The following is a 22,866-nucleotide window of genomic DNA, read 5'->3' as shown; positions in this document are numbered from 1 at the left end:
GAGGCAAGGCAATCAGGGTGAAGTGACTTGTCCAAGGTCACACAGCTAGTAAGGGTCAAGTTACATAGCCCTGAGCTGGAGGAGATAGGGGAGGGTGCTCAAGAAGCAAGAAAGGCAAAGCGTCCTAAGTATATGCAGAGACCAGGAACCTGAGAGCAGACAGTGCCAGAACTGGGAAGAGGCACTGATCTCAGAGCTACAGTCCCCAGGCCTCAGGCTTGGATGGCCCAGGAGGGTTGGGCTTCATGAGCAACTTGGGCAACACCCTTCTCCTTTCCGGGCCTTGCTCTGGAAGAGAGAAGAGTAGACCTGAAGGACCATTTTAGTCATCTTCTCACCATCTGTGATAGGCAGCTAGGTGTGGTGTAGTGGCTAAAATACCCGAATTCAAATCCAGTTTCAAATGCTTACTAGCCGTGTGACCATGAGCAAGATGCTTCAATGCTATCTGCCTCAGTTTCCTCATCTGTGAATGGGGAGTCATAAAAAGCATCTGCCTTGCAGGGTACAATTAAAAAGAGCTTCATAATACTTAGTTTCCTTTTCTTGTATCCCCTCTCAACTTAACACTTTCAGCTCAGGACCTCCCATGGGTTCTAATTTGTGAGTACCTCACATGTGATGCTCATTGCCATACTTCCTTTACCTGCTTTACCTTACCTTCCTTTAACCTGCAACATGCATAAATCATAGGCTCCTTCCACTTCCCTATTTCTGGAAATATAATCAAACTAATACTTATATAGGTCTTGCAAAGGAAGTATATATGTGTGTATGTTTATGAATGATATGTGTTTTTGTATGAATGATGTATGTATATGCAATGTGTATATATAAACATGTGATATTTTAAATTCTATATCTCATATATATCAAATAATATATGTCATTTGTTGGTGTTAAGTCATTTCTATCATGTTCAATGTTCTTTTACACCTTTTGGGTTTTTCTTGACAAAGATACTGAAGTGATTTGACATTTTCTTTTCTGGCTCATTTTACAGATATGGAAACTGAGGCAATTAGGGCAAAATGACTAGCCCAGGGTCACACAACTAGTAAATGTCTGAGATTGGATTTGAACACAGGAAGGTGAGTCTTCCTGACTTCAGATCCAGTGCTGTATCCACTATGCATGTGTATACACATATATGTGCACATGTATATAACAGTTTTACAATGCATACATCACATAGGTATTATATTACATATTATATTACATAACTGTAACTGCAGCACAATTTAATATATAATTTAAATTTTCCCAGGACTCCACATATCATTCAGAGACCTTCCAAACTTAAAAACCCCTCCTTAGCTACTACTCCCAGTATGTATTGTCTCCTATTAGAATATAAGCTCCTCATGGGCAGGTACTTGTCTCCCTTTTGGTTTTTTCATTCTCAGTGCTTCACAGAATACTTAGCACAGACAATAGGATTAAGGTCTGTTCCTATGGTCTCACTAATATTGGAAACTTCAGGAAGGGGAAGCCTCTTTTTCTACAATATCTCACCTTAGGACCATTGTGGAATGAAGCGATAGTGCCCACAGTCACATAGATGTACTCACCTGGAATAGGATATGAGGCCAGATCTTCCTGGCTCCCAGGTCATCTGTGTGTCTCCACTGCTCCCCAAGGCTTCTCACTTCATCAAAGCTTTTTTATTCATTCCCACACCCAACAAAATGTACTCTATAGGGTCCTTTCCATTCTACAAGTCTGTGATTCTGTGTATTTACCAGCTGCATGTTGGGCAGGTCACTTATATTTCAGTTTCCTCATATATAAAATGAGTATAAAAGAAATTATCTGGAAGGGACCTTAGAGATCTAAATCTTCAATCATTAACTTGAGGCAGATTCTCATCTTGTCCACACCTTCCTGAAAGGCTCACAATAGAGGTCCATCCCCTATGTAGGGGCCCTTCCCCCTTCCTCTTCTGAGACTATTGTACATTTGCAATCATAAAGCATCACAGGAGGAATATTAAGACAACAAACATTTATTAAACTGTGCTAAGTTTATATTATCTCCCACTTTATATATAAGGAAACTGAGACTTCAGTAGATGAAGTAACTTTTGCAGCATCACACAATCAGTAAGAATTAGAGATTGGATTTGAACACAGATCTTCTCAATCCCAAGTTTAGTGTTCTAGCCACCTTTTTATTTACAGTCTAGAAACCTTGACAAAAGAGGAAACTGGATTAGTACAACAGGACTTAAGTTATACTAGCTTTGGGTGATCATGGCTTCCTTTTTCTTGACTTTCACTATTTGGAAACAAGTAGCACAGAGTTTGCTTGACCTGGAGTCAGGAAAACCTGAGTTCAAACTCTGCCCTAAATATTAACTGTGTGACTCTAGGCAAGTTACTTAAATGCTGTCTGCCTCAAGTTTTCTCAACTGGGAAATGGGATAATAATGCCAAGGGTTTGCTGAAGATCAAATAAAGTAAAATATGTAAACTGTTTTTGCAAGTTCTAAATAATATAAATGATGGTTATTATTATTATTATTATTATTATTATTATTACTACTACTACTACTACTACCACTACTATTGCTCTGTTGCTTCAATGGATATCCTCCAATGGTAGGGATCACAACCTGTCCCTCCTTTCTGTCTCTTTCCCAAACTTCCATTGGGTATGGAACTATCTTTCTTTTTGCTCATATTCATATTCCCAACACTTAGCACACATTGTTCTTGTGGATAAGAAACAAAGATCAAACCTAGACTTAGAGAAATAGGTAGATTCAGAGTTGAATGACCAAACCCAAGGCATGAACATTAGTGGCTGGGACACTAACTTTGGCTCTGTGCTTGTCCTTGGTTATTCAACTTTTTAATATGTGACTTAGGGGAAAGATTGCCCAGAGCTGGGAAGCGAATCTTTTAATGGAGATTAGAGGATTACTTATTAGGGATGTTACTGAGCAGACTCTTGCTGAGGTAGAAGTTGGGACTAGATCTCAGGAATGGCATGGTTCTATGATCTATCACAAGCAACCATGTTTATCCTCCCAGAAAATGGCAGTTGAGATTGATGGAGTTCCTACTGTGCAAAGACATGGCTGCTACACTCAAGCTACCACTATCCACATGGATACTTTCACTGGCACACAAATTCAGTACAGTTACCCAGTGACGACTACTGAGTTCAAGATATTATTGTCTCCCTTTTTACAGATAAGGAAACTGAGGACAGAGACATTGACTGAATTTGTCTAAAGGCATAATAACTATGATGAGTGAAATCTGAAATAACTGAGGAAACAAATGTTCAAGATTTCAAGCATATTAATTTTTTAAACAATGCATGCATGACAAATTGGGACCTGACCTCCTCGACTTGGCACTGGACCCCAAATACAGAGGGAGACAGATTTCTGTGCATCAAAAAAACAATGAACAGGATATAAACCAGGATACAAGATTAGCTCACATGACTTCTAATTCGAGGAAAGATTAGGGGCTTTCCAAGTTGGGAGGGGGAGAGGCAACAGGTGCAATTCCTTGAAATCAGAAAAAAAGGTGTTCCATTTCCCTCCCCCTTGCCTCCCCCCCCACCCCAAGTTTGTATTCAATCAAAGGAACAAAGAAACAGCAACTGGCTGACCAGTATGGCGCCAGTTTTCAGATAAGACATATGGGTTCTTTGGGATGTATAATTGTGAGAAAACTCGTCATATCAGTCTTCAGATCTGACTGGATTTCTCTGGTCAGTATAACCTAGGTCCTTAGTTAAGGGTCTCTAAGGATCAGGTCTTCAAGGACGAAGGGCAAACAACAACTAAACAACAGGTAGAAATGGTCCAGCTTCCTGGCCATGCAAGGCTGGGTTCAAACAATGCAATAAAATTTTCTCACAATTCCCATAATTGAATAAAGTTTTCTCATAAGACCAAAATTGAACTAGATCCACAATTGAATAGAAAGGAACTAAGTTTGATCCAGAATTGAGTCACAAGATAAAGTCAGTGTAGTTTACTCAGTTCCCACAATTAACAAGTCAGTTAATTAGTCTTGCATTTGAACCCAAATCATATCAGTTACCATCATCAACCATTAGAATTTAGATACAGATCAGTGACTCATTGTCCAATTGGATCCCCCCCCCCACATATATACCCATACTTACTCAGTTTTAGCTATCTTGATGCCCACTTTCACCCAGTTACTTTTTTCATGATAAGTTTTCAGCCAAGCTATGACTCTACTGATCTTAGGAACGGAGGAACTATTTCTGTGGGTATATGTTTGTGTGTGACAGAATTCATGATTACATGTGTGCCACACTGAGATCTCCTGCCTATATCTTTGCTCACACCATTCTCTATGATTTCAATGTGGATCTTTTCCTCATTTACCAAATAAATTTATAACTATTCTTCAAAGTTCAACTCCAGTGTTGCCCCAAGATGCCTTCCACAATTCTTCAAGATAGTAGTGATCCTTGGTTCTCTTATAAGACATTGTAAAAACCTCTTCATAAAACATACTTAGGAAATCATAGAATCAGAACTAGAAGGGCCTTGGAGTCTTTCTAGTCAAACCCCTTCAATTTATAGGAAGGTCATAAAGTTTTTAGAACTTATCCCAACTTTCATTCTCATAGACAAGTCTTGGGTTTCCAGAGCAAGATTACCTTTCCCATCCAGGTTTTAGGGGGTACTTTTAGGGAATCAGGGGTTATTCTCTAATGTCATTGGTTCAATCCCTATTGCTATGTTTTCTTCATAGATTTATCAATTGATTATCAATTAGTCAGCCATCCTTCTGTAGATTTAGAAAGAGACATTTAATGAGGTACAAAATAAAAACATTGTAAAACATCTCCTTCCCTCCTCTACTGGTCTATGATACTACAAGGCAGCAAGGTCATGCAATTGACCTTGGAGTCAAGAGGACAAGAGTTTGAATCCAGCCTCAGACATTTGACACTAGCTGTGAGACCTTGGGGAAGTCATTTAATCCTGATTGTTTCATATCCAGGGTCATCTCTGGTTGTCCAATTCATATCTGGTCACTGGACCCAGATGGCTCTGGAGGAGAAAGTGAGGCTGATGACTTAACTTAGCACCCCTTCCCTCAAATCCAATTCATGTACTTATCATGGCATCACCTCCTTGATGTCATGGGCTTCTTTGAAAATGAAGGATGAAACATCATCATCATCATCATCATCATCATCATCATCATCATCATCATCATCATCTATGTTACTCTCCCACAAGTAAATAGAATCTAGTAGAAAGTGTGTTCTAGCTTAGAAAGTACATGGGAGAAATAGGGAACTCACAACTCCTAGTTATTGGAAGTCCTTTTCTCCTTAGAAAGTTCCCCTTAGGTATGTTGTACTTCTTTCCTAGGCTTCCATGAACCTGTGTCCAATACATCCATGACTCTTAATACAAATAGTACCATTAGCTGATCCACTAGAACATGGATGGGAAGGTGAAAGTCCAACAAACATTTGATTCTTCAAAACTCACAGAGTAAGTTGGCGATTTGTTTCTTGGGTTCGGTTCCGCCCTGTGATGAATCACGACTCAGACTCAGGAATGCAAGTTTTGGAAATAAAACAGAGATTTATTAAAGGAAGTTACAACATATTAAGAATAGAGAAGTTAAAAGAGTTTAAAGAGAAGATCATGTGGATTTAGAATTGGCCAGGCCAGCTGACCAGGGTTCAGCAGGAGGCTGGAAAGTAAAAGAGTAAGCCCCTTCCTTGATCTCCTTAAATTCACCCTCAGAGCCCATGGGAGGAGGTGGTGACCTGGGAGTCCTATATTAAAGATTTCACCTTTTGGATGGTCTTGGGTGTTTCCAGGGCCTGTGCTCCCTGCCAAATATAATCTAAATCAGGTTGAAGGTCAGGCCCTCAGGTGTGGCCTAAATTAGATGATAAAGGAAGAAGGAAGATTCCCTTTAAAATGCAAACAAAAGATTACAAAGTTTGTCTCTGATTATTTCATCACTCCCATGCCCAGGTTTCTCTGCATTAACAGAGCTCTCCTCTGGCCAAAGTAGAGACTGGGGTTGCAGTAAAGAATGGACAAGGAGACCAGGTGAGACCAAAGTGCTTTCCTTCCTACCTCCCATTCCCCTCCACAAGAGAATGCTTTTCAAAGGGTTTGTTGGAATGTCTTCCAAAGCATCTGCTCTTTAAAGGCATCTCTAGTTCCTGCTCTTATTGACTTCAGATTTTTCCTCTTTCTCAGTATACAAGGCAGGGACTCCCTAATTGGAATGATAACCCAAGAATAGATTCTCTTTACAGTCTCCTCTGGATCTGTGACCCAGAACTTGGTGGTAGTCACAGAGTTCTAGTTGGTACCTCTTCCCATCAAGATGTGCCCCAGTTTGGTTCTGAGACCTCTTCTTTCCCTGATGCACAGCATCTATTTGGGTACTACAGTACTCTCTCTGTAGTGTGCTCTCCACCCCCTTGTATCTATGGGTCTCTTTGTTTCCCTAACTGAATTGGACAAATGACTCACTGTGACATTTTCTGGATTTCCTCATCAAGATTTTTGTCCAGTGCATTATCTACTTCTGTTTGGAGAAATTTTGTAGAGTGTCTCAACTCTAAGACTTCTTTTTATTTTGTCATCCTCCATTTTCTTCAATTTAATTTTGATTTTTGTTTCTAATATTAATGTCTAATGGGATAGTTGAGTCTGTTTGACCTATTCTAATTTCAGGGAGTTCATTACTTGTAAGATTTTCCACTTTCTGTTCTAGGTTAGATGTTCTTTTTGTGCTTTCCTGTATCACTTTTATTTCACTGATACTATTTTAACTCTTGCTTCATTCCTTCCAGGTATTTTTCTATTTCTTATAGTCAAGATATGGCTTTTGATGTTTTACTCTTTTTTGCTTGTGACTGCAGAATGTTTCAATACGGATTTTCAGTGTATTCTCTTTCCATCTTCTATTTCCAGCCTCATTGTCTGATTTGGGTTTTTGTCTCCCAGCCAGGATCTATCTCTTCTCATTCTCTCAAATGGTCAGACTCTTTGATCCTGACCTTGATTTCCTGGGCTTTTTTTTTTACAACTGATTTCCACTTCTCCTGATACATCTACATTTAGAATCCTGGAAACCTTAAGCATCTGTTGTCAGAACTCTGCTTGGGGTCAGTTGCTCCAGATAGGGCATGCTTCTATGGACTTCTGTCCACCTTTTCCAGGTTTCTCAATGGAAAGCTAGGTAGTGCTGTGGATAGATCACTGGCCTTGGAGTTAGGAGGATGGGAGTTTTGATTCCAGCCTCAGACACTTGACACCTACTAGTTGTGTGACCTTGGGCAAGTCATTTCACCCTGATTGCCTCACATCCAGGGCTATCTATCCGGCCACTGAATCCAGATGTCTCTGGAGGAGGAAGTGAGGCTGGTGATTTAGCACAGCGCCCCCTCACTCAAATCTGCTTTCTGTGCTTATCATGGTTTCACCTCCCCTGATGTCATGGGCTTCTTTGAAAATGCAGGGCAAAGGGGTGGCTAGGTGGCAAAGTGGATAAAGCACCGACCTTGGAGTCAAGAGTACCTGGGTTCAAATCTGATCTCAGACACTTAATAATTACCTAGCTGTGTGGCCTTGGGCAAGCCACTTAATCGCATTTGCCTTGCAAAAACCTAAAAAAAATAAAAAAAAAAATAAAATGTAGGGCAAATATGCAGGTCTCCCCACTCCAGACGTTATTTTGTCCCTCCCTGAAATCTTCTGGGTCCAGGGGCTTCTTCTATTGACCTTCTCCTGAGTTCTCCTTACCTTGATGAAAAGAACTCCCTGATTTTCTCTTTCGAGTTGTCCCAGGTCACAGGAGAGTCTGAAGCACTATCTCTTTTCCTTCTTTTCTTCACACAACTCGGTTTATTGTGTTTGAGATACTCCCAACACTCCCAGGACCAGCTCTTTCTGGCCGTACCTCTTGCCGGCCTTTCTGGACCACTTTTCATAGTCTAGGTTGTGTGATGAGCCGAGCAGCCTCGGCGTTAGCCCAGTGTGGAGGAGGCTCACAGGACAGGTTGGTCTGACTCGCCACCAGAGGCAAGGGGAGCCCTTCCTCTCCCTGAAAGGTGTCCTACCTTCATGTCACAGTAACTGAGCGAGGGACAAGTAGCAGGTGATAGATCGGACGGGGCGACCGGGGAGCTGCCGGGCTGGGCTGGGGCAGCCGAGGGCGACAGAGGCACCCCTGTACTGTCCCGTCCCAGCGACTGAGGAGGCAGCGAGCCGGGCTGAGAGGAAGGGCTGACAGGGCCAGCTGCGCACACAGCGGGAGCTCACTAAAGAGCGAGCCGCGCATACGGCACTGGGGCCCGGGGGTGGCAAGCACATGCTCGGATACAAGCAGGGGCTCCAGAGGAGCGGGGACGGGAGTCCAGGGGAGGCGGCCGCTAGGGGGAGCGCGTGAGAGCGCGCCTGCGCAACGCCGCGCAAACCCCTCCAGTTTGAAGGTCCGCGCCTTTGCTTGTTTGTTTTGGCCCGAGACCTCCGGGAGCCCAGGGGCGGGGAATCAGAAGGTCTGCGCTCGGGAGTGATTGGCTACAAAGCAATCGTTCGGCCAATCATAGGAGACCGAAGGCCGAGCCACTCCGCCAATGGGGCGCCCTATGGCGCGCAGACCCCGGATGCCCCTTGCCGATTCCGGCTGTTCCGTGGGCTCGGAGAGAACCTTTAAGTTAAACCGCCATTTGTCTCCCCCTCCCCTCCCCCCCCGGCGCTATCTTTAACCCGGCACCAAGCCCGCGGGGGGGGGGGGGGGCTGGAGACCTTTAAAAGAGCGCGAAAGCCGCGGCCTCTGCGCTCGGCCCGCCCCCTGGCGCCACGCAGCGCCCCCGGCACGTGACGCTGGAAGTCGCGGACGCCGGCGCGGCCCCGCCCCGCCTCCCCGCGCCAGCCTCAAGATGGCGTCGCTCTGGCCGCCGGGACGCTGTTGAATGGAGAAAGCTTTATTGTTCCCGCCGCCGCCACCAGCGCCATCAGCTCCTGGAGCCCGAGTGTTCGCGTGTCCTCCGCGCCGCTGTCAATAAAGAACAGGCAGTTTGAATCGGCGGCGCCGGGCAGGTAACCATGGTGACGCGGGGCCTGGGCTCGGCCGGCCGGACCACCGCGGCGGCCCGGGCCCCACGGCGGAGCCGGGCTCTCGGGGCTCGGCCTCGGCAGGCCCGGAGGCCCGGAGCCGGACCCCACGCCCTGACCCGGGGCTCGGGGCCGCCCGGGACCCCGCCGCTCCGCGCGGGGAGGGGCGAGCGCGCCTTTGGCGCCGCTCCTGCCCCCGCGTCTGCTCCGGCCCGGCCCGGCCCGGACCCCCGACCCCCGAGGAAACCGAGGCGCCGCCCGGCCGCCTCGTGGAGATCCGGGCCCGGGCGCGCCCCGAGCCTGGGGGCCGGAGAGCAGGCGCACGTGGCCCGCCCGGGATCGCCCCCGGCTCCGAAGCCCCCAGACTGTGCGCACATCCTGCGCGGAGCGGAGGAGGGGCGGGCCGGGACCGCCCGGGGGCCGGGAGAGCGCGGGGCCGGGAGAGCGCGGGGGCCGGGAGAGCGCGGGGCCGGGACCGCCCGGGGGCCGGGAGAGCGGGGGCCGGGAGAGCGCGGGGGCCGGGACCGCCCGGGGGCCGGGAGAGCGGGGGGCCGGGAGAGCGCGGGGGCCGGGACCGCCCGGGGGCCGGGACAGCCCGGGGGCCGGGACAGCCCGGGGGCCGGCGGGTCCCGAGGAAGCAGCGGAGAGGCCGGCGCTGCGGCGGGGGCGGGCCGGGGGCGCCGAGCCCCCCGACCGGGGTCCGAGGGAGGCGGCTGTGCAGCGCGCGTCTCCTGGCCACCCGGAGCCGGACCGGCCTGGGCAGTGCCGGGGCCTGTGCTCAATGTCCGTGTGCTACGGCTCCGAAGCGTGGAGATGCGACATTTATAGACTCCAAAGCATTGATATACCACGTTTATAGACTATACTCGAAAGCATTGACAGGTTACATTATAGACTCTAAAGCATGGATATACTACATTTGTAGACTCTAAGGCATGAATATACGACATTTATCGACTCTAAGGCATGGATATACTACATTTATAGACTAAAGCAGGATAGACTCTAAAGCATATACTACATTTAACGACTCTAAGGCATGGATATACTACATTTATAGACTATACTCGAAAGCATTGATATACTACATTTAGATATACGACATTTATCGACTCTAAGGCATGGATATACTACATTTATAGACTAAAGCAGGATAGACTCTAAAGCATGGATATACTACATTTATAGACTCTAAAGCATTGATATACTACATTTAACGACTCTAAGGCATGGATATACTACATTTATAGACTATACTCGAAAGCATTGATATATTACATTTATAGACTCTAAAGCATGGATATACTACTTTTATAGACTATACTCTAAAGGATGGATATACTACATTTATAGGCTACGGCTCTAAGGCACTGATATACTACATTTATAGACTCTAAAGCATTGATACACTACATTTGTAGACTCTAAGGCATTGATATACGACATTTATTGACTAAGGCATGGATATATTACATTTATAGACTCTAAAGCATTGATATACTACATTTGTAGACTCTAAGGCATTGATATATGACATTTATCGACTCTAAGGCATGGATATACTACATTTATAGACTAAAGCATGATAGACTCTAAAGCATGGATATACTACATTTGTAGACTCTAAGGCATTGATATACGACATTTATCGACTCTAAGGCATGGATATACTACATTTATAGACTAAAGCATGATAGACTCTAAAGCATGGATATACTACATTTATAGACTCTAAAGCATTGATATACTACATTTATAGACTATACTCGAAAGCATTGATATATTACATTTATAGACTCTAAAGCATGGATATACTACTTTTATAGACTATACTCTAAAGCATGGATATACTACATTTATAGACTACGGCTCTAAGGCACTGATATACTACATTTATAGACTCTAAAGCATTGATATACTACATTTGTAGACTCTAAGGCATTGATATACGACATTTATCGACTAAGGCACGGATATATTACATTTATAGACTCTAAAGCATTGATATACCACATTTATACACTCTGAAGCATTGATATACTACATTTGTAGACTATACTCTAAAACATTGATATACCACATTTATAGACTCTAAGGCATGGATATACCACATTTATAGACTAAAGCATTGATATACTACATTTGTAGACTCTAAGGCATTGATATACGACATTTATAGACTCTAAGGCATTGATATACTACATTTGTAGACTCTAGGGCATTGATATACGACATTTATCGACTAAGGCACGGATATACTACATTTATAGACTAAAGCATGGATATACGACATTTATAGACTCCAAAGCATTGTTATACTACATTTATAGACTAAAGCATGGATATATGACATTTATAGACTCTAAAGCATTGATATACTACATTTATTGACTCTAAAGCATGGATATACTACATTTATAGACTCTAAGGCATGAATATACTACATTTATAGACTCAAGCATGGATATACTACATTTATAGACTCTAAGGCATTGATATGCTACATTTATAGACTAAAGCATTTATATTACATTTGTAGACTACAACTCTAAGGCATTGATATATGACATTTATAGACTATACTCTAAAGCATTGATATACTACATTTGTAGACTACAGCTCTAAAATTTACAATGCTATTATAATTTATATACTACAGTTCTAAAGTTTACAATACCAGCTATTTATCATTTATATACTACATCTCTAAAGTATTTATATATTACATTTATATACAGCTTTAAAGTTTACATTGCTAGCTATTTACATTTGTCATTTGTATACTACAGCACTAAAGTACGTATTACATTTTTATACTATAAAGTATTTATATACTACATTTATATACTACAGCTCTAAAGTTTACAAATGCCAGCTATTTCTATTTATCATCTATATACTATAGCTCTAAAGTTTACAATGCTAGCTATTTATATTTATCATTTATATAGCTCTAAAGTATTGATATATTTATATACTATGCTTTAAAGTATATACTACAGCTCTAATGTTTACAATTCCAACTTATTATTTACTATACTATTTACTATTACTATTGTTATTTCGTATTATTATTTAGATACTAGAGCTTTTTAATTTATGAAAAGCTTTACACACATCATCTCCCTCAAATGTAAGGTAGATAATAGGAGTGTATCTCTTGTTTTAAGGATGAGGAAACTTGGAAGTGACTTAAGATCACGTCTGCTTAGGGAATTCAAATTATGGTGACTCACGATTTCAAGTAAATCCAGACGCAAAGTTGAGATTTTGGCCACGCCACAGATGCTGCCAATCTTAGGGCTTCAAATTTGCTCCCTCTGGGTGTCGCCTCTTACCTAGCCCCTCAAAGAAATACATCAATTCTTTGTTCCAAGCTTATTCTTTTCTTTGGCTTTAAAAACTATAGGTATGATTCAGCAATTTAGACATTTATTAAGCCCCTGATTGGTTCTCATCCTTCTTTATGGAGAAAGATCAAAGACATCACTCAAATTACAATGTGCCCAACTAGTTGATCAGACCAATATTGCTAGGAATACTCTGCCACAGGTCAGACACAAATAGTCCATGTGAATATCTGGGATGGGTGCTCTTAACTTATGGATGTCACGTTTACTTTGAGCTGCTTTAATTTTGCCTTCCTCACAGAATGCAGCACCCTCACTGATTAGGGCACACTACGGTGGGTGGTCCTATGCCAGTGTCTCCCATGCTGTACCTCTACACCCCCACCCCCAACCCCCTGCAAAACAAAGAATTAAGATATGACATAGACAAAGTAGTTGGCTTTGGAGTACAATAAAGAAAATGCTGTGCTAGGTAAGAAAAAAGACACAGTTTAAATAGAACACATTTTTCTGAACTCATGGAGTCCTCAGAGGGGACATAAATAAACTGATGAAACATTCAAACATTAAATATCTACTGAATGCTGAACCCTGAACCAAGCACTGGGAATGCAAAAGCAAGTGGTTCCCAAGGTCTCAAATACTGTCCCCTGCACTGCTTCCAGAATTATTGTCTTTTAAGGCTCCATTCAGAACCCTGCCTCCACAGGCTGCCTCTTACCTTTCCAGCTGATAGTGAATACTCATCATTCCTCAGTTTTCCTTGTACTGTCTTTATTTGTGAATATGTGATTCTAACTTTGTTTTCTCAGTAGAGTGTAACCTCTTCAAGGGCAGAGACTTTCATTTTGACTTTGTATCCCCCAAATCTGGCAGTGTGCTTGACCCACGTTAGTTTGGTCATTTTCAGTCATACCTGGCACTTCGTGGCCCCAGTTGGGATTTTCTTAGCAAAGACTCTGGAGAGAGTTGCCATTTCCTTCTCCAGTTCATTTTACAGATGAGGAAACAGGCCAGCAGGGTAAAGTGACTTGCCCAGTATCACCCAGTTGGTAAGTGTCTGAGGCCCAATTTGAGAAGTCTTTCAGACTCTAGGCCTGGTGTTCTTAATAGGATATGTCCTCTTGGCATATACCCTTAACTTATGTTAAATGTTGAAAACAAGAACCGTACCTCTTTGAGCAAATACAGAGAGCTCTGTCTGACATCCAAGACCCTTTCTAACCATGCAGTCTTTCCAGTCTTCCACCTTCCGTCCTACCATGTACTCTTCTGTTCAGTCGCACTGACCTTTTTGCTGTTTCTCAAACAAGCTGCTCCAGCTCTCAGCTCTGGACATTTCTCTGACTATCCTCTATGCCTGGAATTCAGTGACTACTGACCACTCTGACTTCCTTTAAGTCCTTTAACTAAAATCCTATCTTCTACAGGAAGTCTTTTAAAACCCCTCAATTCCAGTGCCTTTGATATTTATAGTTCATTTGTATATATTTGTTTTAGTAGCAACTAGTTGTCATGGTGGATAGAACACTAGGCCTGGAGAGTTAGAGAGATTTATAATGAATCTTACTAGTTGGGTGACCCTGGGCAGGTCACTTCACCCTGTTTGCCACAGATTCCTCATCTGTAAAATGAACTGAAGAAGAAAATGGCCAGTCACTCCAGTATCTCTGCCAAGAATATCCTAAATGGGGTCATGAAGACTCAGACGCAATTAAAAAAAAAAACCCAAACAATCCAATTTGTATGTTGTCTCCTCCATTAGACAATGAGCTCCTTAAGAACAGGGGACTGTCTTTTCCCTTTTGTGTCCCTAGCATCTATCACAGTACCTGACACATAGGTGCTTAATCAATGTTTTTTGAATGAATAAAGGGATATGTGAAGTGAAAGGGAAACCTGAAAGAGAAAACATTAGTTGTATGGGGCTGCTTTGGAATTCTGCTAGGTTTTTATTACTTCAGTATTACTTACTAGAGAAAACCTTCCCAGGCATAGGTCATTTGGAGTGCTGATGAACAGTTGGCCAGAGATAAAGTTTATAGTTATTTCTGTAGAAAAAAGAATTGCAGAGGGGCAGCTAGGGTGGTACAGAACATAGGGCACCGACCCTATAGTCAACAGGACCTCAGTTCAAATCCGACCTCAGACACTTAATAATCACCTAACTGTTGACCTTGGACATTGCCTTGCAAAAACCAAAAAAAAGGAAAAAAGCAGTGACCTTGATTCAGAGAGGAAGTTGAGCCTTCATCATATTCTGTACAAACTAGGTGATTAATATTTGTGGAATCAGAATTTCTAAAGATTCTTGCTTTCAACACTTAGTGGAGATTGTTAGACAGAAAGTTGACCTATAAACCAGAAAGACCTAGGTTCAACATCCCCCCATATATTCAGAGTATGGGACTTTTGGCAGGACACCTGACATCATTACTGAAAGCTCTAGAGAAGGTGCTTCTCTGCTTTCCAAATACCAAGGAAATCACAACTTGGGGACCTGTTCTTGTTCCATTTCTCAACATATCCCTCCTACGTCATTATAAGAATGAGTAAAAAGCAAAGGGAAAACATCAGTAAAATTTATACCTCAGCCACTGCAGACCATGTAGTGAAAAAACAGAGGACCTGGGTTCTCATCTACTTCTGTTCCTTCCCTTAAAACTTTAGTCATGTAACTTCCAGAGGACTCATTTTCCTTATCTGTCAGATGAAGGGAGTTGGACCGCTTGGTGTCTGAGATCCTCTCAATTTTAGACCAATGCAGTGTTCTAGTCCCAGAAAAATTCAATTCTGTAAAGGGAGAGAAGTGCAGTCTAAAGCTCTTCTTTGAGGTCAGATCCACACATTATAATTAAACAATTCAGTTTTAATTTTTTTTCTTTCAATTTTTGTTGCTATTGTGCATAGTGTTCTGGGTCCTATCACTTTTTATCCTTTTTATCATGTTCTCATTTTTTTTTTTTGCAAGGTGATGGGATTAAGTGACTTGCCCAAGGCAACACAGCTAGGTACTTATGAAGTGTCTGAGGCTGAATTTGAACTCAGCTACTCTTGATTCCAGGGCTGGTGCTCTATCCATTGCACCACCTAGCCACCTTCCCCCCCTCCCCTTTTTTTTGGTTTGCTCTTAAATCTTCATAGACCTTTGTTAGAGTGCAGTAATAATCTTTTATTCACTACAATTTGGTTTGACATTCCCTAGTTGATAGATCTTGGCTTTATTTCTGATTCTTAGCTACATGAAGTATTCCTATAAGTAGTTTAATGTTTATAGCACCTTTTTAACCTTTGATCCCCCTTGGATCCCCTTACAGTGGCATCTCTGGGTCAGATTGCTTCATAGAATGGTTAGACATAGTTTGCAAAGTATTTATTTCACAAGACCTTGGTGAACTAGGTAACCAAAATATTCCCATTTAACAGATGAAAAAGTAAGGCCATAGGAACATAGATTTAGAAACAGAAAAGGGGTATTCAGTCTAACCCCTATCCTACAAATGAAGAAACTGAGGCTCAGAGAAAGAAAATAACTTAGCCAAGGTCATACCATTGAGAGGTCATCTGACTCCAGATCTTACACTGTACCATGCTGACTTAGTGCCTTGCTCATAGTCTTACAACTGATAAAGGTTCAGAACTTGTCCTGGAACTTGAGTCTCCTTGGAATTACATAGAATTTCAGGGCTTAAAGGCACTTTAGAAATCATTAAACTGACAAGAATTCCTTTTTCAAAAGCCCTGGCCAAAAACCCAAATGAAACTAACCAATGCCCCCAAAAACAGAAAAAGAAAAGGGGGTCTTAGAAGCATTTTAAGAAAACACACAAAAGAGACCAGAAGAAAATGCAGGCAAGTGGGGCAGCTTTGAAAGTTACATGTTAAATTTGCTTTTTATTATCAGGGAAAAGTAAGGCATAAATAATAGAAAGTAATAGTTTCATGGGTAATCTTTTTTTCTGTTATACATTGATTTAGCGATTCTTATTTGGTCATTCAGGATTATTTTTTTTTAAACCCTGGCAAGAGGTCTCTAGCCTCTGCTAAAAAGCTATCTCTCTCCCAAGAAAGGAAAAGCACTGAGCAATCTGTCCGTTCTACCTTTGGATGTATTTGGGGTAGAAGGCCAGGCCTAAGGTGTTACTGGCATAAGAGACTCCTAGTAAGGAACATCAGGGCAGATCAACATTGTAAAATTACCAAAAATAAAAAGCTATACTAGAAATAGAAAGGACCTACCCTAACCTAAAATAACAAAGATATTCAAAACTTGCCTTTTGCTTTGCACTAGATCTCAAAAGAGTTGCCTCTGGGGCAGTGAAAGGATCTGGGACCTGCTTGGGTTCAGGCAACTAGTGTGGGTCAAAGGACCCGTGGATCTTACTCTTCTGATGTCAGTAATTCAGTACTTAGGCTCTTTCTTAGATCCAGCTCTAAATCAGATTAAGCCCCCCCTGGACCCAAGGAGAACAAATCAAACTCCCCTTCCAAATGATGACCCTTCAAGTATGTAAAGGCAGCACCCCTGTCTCTGGAAGTTTTTCTTTTCCAGGCCAAATACCCCTGATCTTTCCGTTGATCTTCCAGGGGCATAAAATTGAGACCTTTCACTGTCCTGTTCTGTCTCCTCTGGAGGCTCTCTGGTTTTTAAATTCTTCCCATGCTTTGAAGAAAGTGAGGCAGATCAATAGACATCTATCAGGTGACATTTGCCATTGTGGGAATGAGGGATGGTAGGAGCAAGGCACTGACATAAGAATGGATGAAGAGTGGCTCTGTTTGCCTACAAGAGCACATATGCTCCTAATGGCAGCTAGAGCTGCCCAGGTTCACTTTCAGCCAGATTATGGAGGGCATTGAAGGCCAGCCTCAGTAGATTATGCTTGAAACGGTTTCTTTTTGGGCAGCCAGGGATGTGATTTACTTTAGGCTTGCGCTAAATGAGGATAATAATAGGACCTCCCAAGATTGTGATTAGGATCAAATGAGTGCTTTGCAAACCTAAAAGTACTCTTTAAAGGCCAGTTATTATTACTGTGCTAGGTGAATGATGCAGAGGTAGCCCCCATGGTGAAGAGAGATCCAGATGATCTGGGTTCAAGTCCAGTCAAGTATCTAGGCAGTTAATCTCTTCATGCTGTAAGCAGCTCTCAAAGACTATAAATAAGGTGCAGAGTAGGTGCCCACTTGCATTGTTAGTGGGAGGTTTCCTTATCTTGAAGGAGTTCCCTAATGTTGTGGGGAAAGTCACAAGCTTCACTTTCTCCTCTATAGCCTTCTGGGTCCAGTAGACAGGAATCCTGATGACTGAAGATGGCCTGGGTTATAAGGCAATTAGGGTTTCAATGACTTGTCCAAGGTCACATAGCTAGTACCAAGTGCAGCTAGTTGGTGCAGTGGATAGAACACTGGCCTTGGAAGTCATCCAGCCTCGGACACTGTCACATACATATATGAGACAGGCAAGGAGCAGTACGTGGCAGTGTTTAAGAACTATGTTGGGTGGTTTCAGAATCTCCATCTGAAATAGATGTTACAGGTTTCTCTCTGACTCCCAGACTTTAAAAAAGAGTGTTGAATAACTTAAGAAAGTTTTCAGAGATAACATCATTTGTTGTAAGGTGCTGGATGTGGAGTCGGGGGTCTGGGTTTGAATTCTAGTTTTTTATTCTCTCTCTTCTTCTGGCTTCTCCCTCTCCCTTTCTTTTTCTCCCTCTCCGTCTCTGTCTCTGTCTCTGTCTCTGTCTCTCCCTCTCCTCCCTCTTCCCTTCCTGCTCCCTTTCCTTCTCTCTGTCTCTCTCTGTCTCCTCCCTTTTCTCCCTTCCTCCCTCTCCCTCTGTATCTCTCTGTCTCTCTCTCTCTTCACTCCCTCCCCCTTCATCCATCCATAGATTGAGCGTTAGAGGGACCCAGAAGTTATCTGGTTCCAGCATTTCATTTTACAGATGAAGAAATTGAGACTCTCAGTGGTCAAATGACTTCTCCAGGGTCACACAAACAGGAAATATCAGAAGAGGGATATGAATCCAGTTCCTTAGCATAATCAATTGCCCTTCTTCTGTACCAAGCCGCCTTCCCTAGATAACCTTTAAGGTCCTTCATAACACCAAATTTATGATTTCTGTAGTTGTATGTAGGCAAAGAACAAGTTTTTTGAATTGTCCAAAATGGGATGCTAGGGTGTTTTTTTAACCAGTGTGAAAAATTATGCTGAGGCAGTCATACATCAAGAGAGTACTATAGAAAGAACAGAAATTTAAAGTTTTGACTTGAAACTATAACCAGAAGCCATCTTGCAAATGTCATCAGAAGCTATAATGCAACCTAGCAAATGGAGCAAGAAACCGAACACAAAGTGGCCTGTTCACACAAAGTAAAAGCAAGTGTTGAATTTCTTTGCTATTTTGGGGTTGGGTGGTCCCTTCACATTCTCATCAAGTACAGCATTACTTGGTGATTTGGGCCGGCTGGGTTTTGAGCCAGAGAGTAGGTGATAACCCTTGCTTGGCAGGTTGATGGAAAGTCCTGAGGAAGAGCCAGAGCAACCAATGTATTTTTTAATCTATTTTATTTCAGTTCAAAGTGACATCGTAAATGGACAACCCAGGAAAACAAGCCATACTTTGGCAATATTCTGCTTTTGGAGATTGAGGAGGAGTGGGTACAACTAGAATGTGACTTGTTTTTCTCGGGCTTTCTGTCTGCAATGATGCTTTGAACTGAAATAAAATAGATTGAAAAACAAATTGGTATGCCCTGGTGCTTCATGCTGAGTATTTACATTATGCTTCTGGAGCACTGCCTGAACCAGCAGCACCCTGGGGGAAGGCAGGGACCTCTTGGCCTCTCTCAACTCTTCAAGAGAGTAAGCACTTTGATTTTGGGGAAGGAAATTGAATTGGTATATATGGTTTCCTGGATCTCCAATAACCTGCTTTTCAAAGGCATCATCTTGGATAATGAAGAGAAAAGCAAGCTGCTAAGCACATTGAGGAAAGTATTAAAATAATGTTAAGGACATTTAAATTCAGAGATAAGATTGTCACTCTCTCTAACTTGGTGGATTGGTTCAGCAATGAATGTGAAGGATCATGCTCTGTTTCAGCTCTCCTCTGTCCCTTAAAAAGAGTAGCTGAGCTAGAGAAAACTAACTTTCACTGCATCTCCCTTTTCCTTGTGATTTAAGTCAAAATCAGGACACCAAGCATGTAATTTAATGAGATTAATAAAATTTTAGAATGTTCTTGATGTAATTTATGCAGTGACATAAGTTTGGGGAGTGAATTTGTTCTCACAGAAATGGAGCTGGGGATGCATTCTTGTAGTTCAGAGACTTATTGAGTTTAGAGCTCCAAAAGACCTTGAAAATCACTTAATCCAAACTTTTCATTTACAGTTGAGAAAACTAAGGCCCAAAGCAGCTGGCACTGACCTGAGGTCAGCCTCTGTACTCAGGGGGATAAATTTCTTTCTGGTGCCCTCACTGCTTATCCTGTGAGGGCTCCATGATCCCCTCCATCAGAGAAAGGGAACCTTCCATCCCTCCATTGTAAAGTTTTCCATCTGTTTATGTACACAGGTATACCCACATACATGCATACAGTCCACTCTGGCATTCAAACCTTTGAGCCATACATCTTTTCATTTCCCTTGGGCCATTTATTGTTTAATTTCTTCAAAGTTTCACAAGCCTGTTGGATCACAACTATCAAGCTCTATGGGACCTTTTCAGTTCCCTAATCCAACCTCCTTATTTTATAGATAAGAAAAGTGAAGTCCAGAGAAATTGTGACTTGCTTACCAGTGAGCAGAACTGGGATTTGAACTCAGACTTAGAGATCACTTAGCTAGCTGACTTCAGTGAATTTAGATTTTCTGACCAAGGTGATCTACATATTTGAAAATGAAAGAGCCAGCATATATGACTGTTAAGCCACAATTAGTGATCTTTGAAAGAGGGGAGATATTTCTTTGGATCAGTTGGTTTTGCTGAGTTTTAAATTCTTTTTTCTCTTAATAGAGTTGACTCCCTGGAAGAGAGACTCTGAAGTGAGAGGTATGGAGGGAGCCAGCATTTATTAATAATGCCTCATACTATATGCCAGTCTTGATGCTAAATACTTTTCAAATAATATCTCATTTGATCCTCATAATAACCCTGGGAGGTCAGTGGTGTTTTTATTCTCACTTTACAGAAGAAAAAACTGAGGCAGATAGGGGCTAAATGCTTTGCCCAAGGTTATACGGCAAGTAAATGTCTGATGCTGACTCCTGACTCCACATTCAAGGCTTTCAGAGGAGTGAGGTTTTGGGGAAATTAACAGGAGGACTTGAATTCAAATCCAGGGACTATTTTTACCTTTCTTTGTGTCCTCTTAACTTGTAAGAGTGTCTAGTCCATAGTAAGTTCTTTATCAATACTTGACTATAGACAGAGTTTGTATCTCAGAAGAACATATTTTGTTGATGGAATGATGGATAGGATTGAAGTAATTGAGGAAGAAGATTGACAAAGTGAAAAGGGGATGAGAGAATGAGGGAAGCTGGGCTAAAAACAAAGACTAGAGGAGAACAAGCACATTCAAAGATGCTTTCCCTTTGACATGAGATCAACTTATGGCTCTCGTGGGCCAGGGATAGTTAGGATCATAAGACAACCTAATTCATATGTAGTCATTTCTGATTTTAGTAATAGTGGGAAAGAAAGAAGAAAGGAAAATGGAAATTTTCGTAAACCTAGGGTCATGTTACCCAAATGGGGTTACCAAAAGGGATTATTTTAGGAACCAACTTGGCCAAGACTTGAGAAATCAGCTAACTACCTCAATATATAAATAAGGAAAAAGAAGCCAAATCTTTTAAGTGATTTTCCCATGATCATAGAGGGGAAGAGACAGAAACTCGACTTGAATCCTGGATTTCTAATTCCAAATTTCCCTTCTCTTTACCATGATCCACTCCGGCTATGTGGGTCAGATCCATGCTTGTGGGAAGATAATTACTGTGGAGAAATGCACTAAGTGGAATGAACTGCTGGAGAGGAAGGGAAACAATGAAGGAGAGAGAGAAGAAAAGCAGTAGAGAAAGTGAGGGAAAGGGCTCAAGTTTATCCTTTGGGAAAGTTACTTGAGTGATCCCTTTTCTGACTTGCTAAAACATTGCAGGAGGTACTAAAAGAGCCATCTTTATCTGTATATCTCAACTCTGGCAACTTTTTCCAGCTCCCCTTTATTTCCTGCCATAGAAGTCTAAAACTTCTAATTGCTTAGGAAGCAGTGACTTTCATTTTGCCATAGGGAGACACTAAGTGAGAGTGGGTGACTCAGAGAAAGTAATTTTAAAAAATTGATTTGGAAGGGTTGTCATCTATTCTTGAGTTTCTTTATTTGGGAGCTTATGGAAGTCTAGAGTCTTCCTCATTCATAATACCTGCTCTCATTCTAAGGCATTCAACAGTTGAACTGAGAGTCCCAAAGAAATGCTTGAGAAGTGTATTTAAAAAAAAAAAATCTCTCCCAGCACTAACCCAAGCATAGCTTTTCAGCTTTTGATAATTATCACATACAACTTGGACAGGAAATTTGGCCACCCTAGACATAAACACTCAGCTAGCATGGAACTGCCAGCATGTCTCTAGGTTTGTTTTTGTTTTTTTTTTAATCTGGTTAAAACTCTAGGGAGAGCTTTCCAAGGTCAGGGTCCATGACAGTAGAATAATTGGCCCCCAGAGTTCTAACTTTCTGAGCAATAGAATGTTGAAGAAATTCTTGACAGGTTTTTCCATGTCTGTCTGAATAGTTTTGAACCAATCATGGAATCCCAGAGGCTTAGTCCTAAAGTGTAAAGCAATAGAATTCATCAACACCTCCACCTTTATTTTGTGTGTCTGTGTGTCTGTGTGTGTTTAATCTAGTCCCTTGTCAGATTCCCTAGTGATGGGTACCAGAGAAATATGTAGATCAGAATAATCCTCAAATGTTTAAAGACAGAAAAGATTGCAAAATTTTACAGTATAAAAAGTGAGAAAGTGGGAATAGCTCTGCCAACCAGCTTAGAGAAGTATAATCTGCTTAGGACAATAGTTACAAAAAGCGTGAAGAGTGTTGAGTTCATGTCCCAGGTCTTTATTACCACTAGCAATACAGGAAAAAAGACTTCTTCACCTGCTTTGAGTTTTTGAAAAGAATTCAAGCAGATGGTAAGAAATCCAACTGATCCTTCCATCCTACAGCCTTTTCTACTTCTAGGCTACTTTCTTGTCACTATGGTATAGTGAGAAGAGGTCTAGATAACTAGATAGGGACACCTCCCAGCACTTGCTATCAGTGTGACCTTGATCTACAGAATGAGGTTAACCATACCTAGACTACATAGCTCCTGGAGTTGTTGTGACCAGATGCTCTTGGGAGCATGTTA

General features: G+C 42.1%; 1 protein-coding gene across 2 annotated transcripts in view; it reads left to right on the top strand.

The window, feature by feature from the left end:
- Nucleotides 1-8,636: 8,636 nt before the first annotated feature.
- Nucleotides 8,637-22,866, top strand: part of ZBTB40 (zinc finger and BTB domain containing 40) — a 71,517-nt gene continuing 57,287 nt past the window's right edge. For both annotated transcript variants that reach the window (XM_074218183.1, XM_074218184.1), the window contains exon 1: nt 8,637-9,085. The gene's annotated coding sequence lies outside the window, so the exon portion shown is untranslated. The remainder of the gene's footprint in view (nt 9,086-22,866) is intronic.

The sequence above is a fragment of the Macrotis lagotis genome, chromosome 1 (genome assembly GCF_037893015.1).
Source record: "Macrotis lagotis isolate mMagLag1 chromosome 1, bilby.v1.9.chrom.fasta, whole genome shotgun sequence".
NCBI classification, from domain to species: Eukaryota; Metazoa; Chordata; class Mammalia; order Peramelemorphia; family Peramelidae; genus Macrotis; species Macrotis lagotis.
This window is presented reverse-complemented; position numbering and strand designations above follow the sequence as displayed.